The sequence below is a fragment of the Triticum dicoccoides genome, chromosome 7B (genome assembly GCF_002162155.2).
Source record: "Triticum dicoccoides isolate Atlit2015 ecotype Zavitan chromosome 7B, WEW_v2.0, whole genome shotgun sequence".
Lineage (NCBI taxonomy): Eukaryota > Viridiplantae > Streptophyta > Magnoliopsida > Poales > Poaceae > Triticum > Triticum dicoccoides.
The window spans coordinates 185,417,161-185,421,148 of NC_041393.1; positions in this window are offsets into that span (position 1 = coordinate 185,417,161).

The following is a 3,988-nucleotide window of genomic DNA, read 5'->3' on the forward strand; positions in this document are numbered from 1 at the left end:
TACTTGAAGGATCTTACTCAATCCATAGGTAGGTATGGTGGACTCTCATGGCAAAAACTGGGTTTAAGGATATTTGGAAGCACAAGTAGTATCTCTACTTGGTGCAAGGAAGTTTGGCTAGCATGAGGGGGAAAGGCAAGCTTAACATGTTTGAATGATCCATGACAATATACTTTAACTGAGATGTGAGAAAACATAACCCATTACGTTGTCTTCCTTGTCCAACATCAACTATTTAGCATGTCATACTTAATGAGTGCTCACAATTATAAAAGATGTCTAAGATAGTATATTTATATGTGAAATCTCTCTTCCTTCAATATTCTTTCATGAATTGTTCAAATGACCAATACAATGCTTGCTAACCTTCAATAAATTTACAACCTCTACTTTTTAGATGTGAAGTCATTACTCCCCAAGGGATAAGCAAATGAGGAATATATAATTTTAGATTTATGACATTCAACTCAATCAACCATTTACTCATAGGATATAAGTTAAGCACACGAGTAAATGACAAACTACTCCAAAAAGATATAAGTGAAGGTCAGTGAGTAGCTAAATAATTATGTAACTATGTGAAGACTCTCTCTCATTAAAGAATTTCAGATCTTGATATTGTATTAAAATAGCAAGCAAAGCAAAATAAAATGACATTGCAAGGATAGCACAACTCATGTAAAGAAGCAAAAACTTAGGCTCAACTGATACTAACCGATAGTTATTGAAGAAGAAAGGTGGGATGCCTACCGGGGCATCCCCAAGCTTAGATGTTTGAGACTTCTTGGAATATTATCTTGGGGTGCCTTGGGCATCCCCAAGCTTGAGCTTTTGTGTCTCCTTAATTCCTTTCATATCATGGTTTCTCTATTTCTCAAAGAACTTTATCCACATAAAACTCAACAAGAACTCGTGAGATAAGTTAGTATAAACCAATGCAAAACCTTATCATTTTCTACTGTAACAAATCACTAAAAAATTTATTCAACATTGCATACTAAATGTCTCTGCATATCTAATACTCATATCCTCAAATAGAATCATTAAACAAGCAAGCATATGCAAACAATGCAAACATTACAGCAATCTGTCAAAACAGTACAGTCTGTAAAGAATGCAAGATTCATCATAATTCCCTAACTCCAAAAATTATGGGAAATACTACTCTGTAGAAGATTTATCATATCTCATTATGCAAAAAGTTTCAACATTATATCATGCTCTGACTTTTCTAGGAAATTTTTGCAACAACGGTAAACTTTCTATTTCAAACAGCAACATGTATACTAGCAAAATAAGCATGGCAAAGGCTATCCTTGACATTTTTATTGAAAACATAGATGCAAAAAATTATTATAAATAACATAAAGAAAATACTAACAAAAAAAATGACGCTCCAAGCAAAACACATATCATGTGGTGAATAAAAATATAGCTCCAAGTAAAGTTACCGATGAACGAAGACGAAAGAGGGGATGCCTTCCGGGGCATCCCCAAGCTTAGGCTCTTGGTTTTCCTTGAATATTACCTTGGGGTGCCTTGGGAATCCCCAAGCTTAGGCTCTTGCCACTCCTTATTCCATAGTCCATTGAATCTTTAGCCAAAACTTGAAAACTCCACAACACAAAACTCAACAGAAAACTCGTAAGCTCCGTTAGTATAAGAAAATAAAACCACCACTTAGGTACTGTAATGAACTCATTCTAAATTCATATTGGTGTAATATCTACTGTACTCCAACTTTCTATGGTTCATACCCTCCGATACTACTCATAGATTCATCAAAATAAGCAAACAACACATAGAAAACAGAATCTGTCAGAAACATAACAGTCTGTAGTAATCTGTATCAAACCTATACTTATGGGACTCCAAAAATCCTACTAAATTAGGAAGTCCTAAGAAGTTTGTGTACCAATCCATAGCAAAAAGAATCAGATCAGAATCACATTTATGTGAATTATCAAAACAAATCTGGGTGCAAAAGTTTCTGATTTTCAGCAAGATCAACACAACTATCACCGTAAGCTATCCTAAAGGTCTTACTTGGCACTTTATTGAAACAAAAGCTATAAAACATGATTACTACAGTAGCATAATCATGTGAACACACAAAAACAGTAAAGGTAAGTGTTGGGCTGTCTCTCAACAAACGTTTTTCTTTAATGCCTTTCTAGCTAGGCATGATGATGACAATGATGCTCACATAAAAGATAATAATTGAAACATAAAGAGAGCATCGTGAAGCATATGACTAGCACATTTAAGACTAACCCACTTCCTATGCATAGGGATTTTGTGAGCAAACAATTTATGAGAACAAGAATCAACTAGCATAGGAAGGTAAAATAAGCATAACTTCAAGATTTTCAACACATAGAGAGGAAACTTGATATTATTGCAATTCCTACAAGCATATGTTCCTCCCTCATAATAATTTTCAGTAACATCATGAATGAATTCAACAATATAACAAGCACCTAAAGCATTCTTTTCATGATCTACTTGCATAGAAAATTTACTACTCTCCACATAAGCAAAATTCTTCTTATTCAGAATAGTGGGAGTATCATAAGAGACTTGAATACTAAAAATTGTTTCCACATTAAAAGAGTAATGTTCAGAAAAATGGTAATCATAATCATGACAAGTTTTATAAATATAATCATCACTACTTTTTATAGCATAAGTTTCATCACAATAATCATCATAAGTAGCAACTTTGTTCTCATCATAATCAATTGAAACCTCTTCCAAGATAGTGGAATCATCACTAAATAAAGTTGACACTCTTCCAAATCCACTTTCATATTCATCACAATAAGATTCAACATCCTCCAAAATAGTGGGATCATTACTTCCTAAAGTTGACACTCTTCCAAACCCACTTTCATTAATATAGTCATCATATGTAAGAGGCATGCTTTCATCATAACAACTTTGCATATCAAAACTTGGGAGGCTAAAAATATCATCTTCATCAAACATAGCTTCCCCAAGCTTGTGGCTTTGCATATCATTAGCATTATGGATATTCAAGGAATTCATACTAACAACATTGCAATCATGCTCATCATACAAAGATATAGTACCAAACATTTCAATGCATTATTCTTCTAGCAATTGAGCACAATTTTCCTTTCCATCATTCTCACGAAAGATATTAAAAAGATGAAGCGTATGAGACAAACTCAATTCCATTTTTTATAGTTTTCTTTTATAAAGTAAACTAGTGATAAAACAAGAAACAAAAAGACCCGATTGCAATATCTAAAGATATACCTTCAAGCACTCACCTCCCCGGCAAAGGCGCCAGAAAAGAGCTTAGTTGATGGGGTGTGAGTGTCGCTTACCTAGCCTCCCCAGCAACGGCGCCGGAAAAGAGCTTGATGTCTACTACACAACCTTCTTCTTGTAGATGTTGTTGGGCCTCCAAGTGCAGAGGTTTGTGGGACAGTAGCAAATTTCCCTCAAGTGGATGACCTAAGGTTTATCAATCCGGGGGAGGCGTAGGATGAAGATGGTCTCTCTCAAACAACCCCGCAACCAAATAACAAAGAGTCTCTTGTGTCCCCAACACCCCAAATACAATGGCAAATTGTATAGGTGCACTAGTTCGGCGAAGAGATGGTGATACAAGTGCAATATGGATGGTAGATATAGGTTTTTGTAATCTGAAATTATAAAAACAGCAAGGTAACTAATGATAAAAGTGAGCACAAACGGTATTGCAATGGTAGGAAATAAGGCCTAAGGTTCATACTTTCACTAGTGCAAGTTCTCTCAACAATAATAACATAGATAGATCATATAACAATCCCTCAACATGCAACAAAGAGTCACTCCAAAGTCACTAATAGCGGAGAACAAACGAAGAGATTATGGTAGGGTAAGAAACCACCTCAAAGATATCCCTTTTGTTCTATCTATTCAAGAGTCCGTAGTAAAATAACACGAAGCTATTCCTTCTATTCATTCTATCATAGAG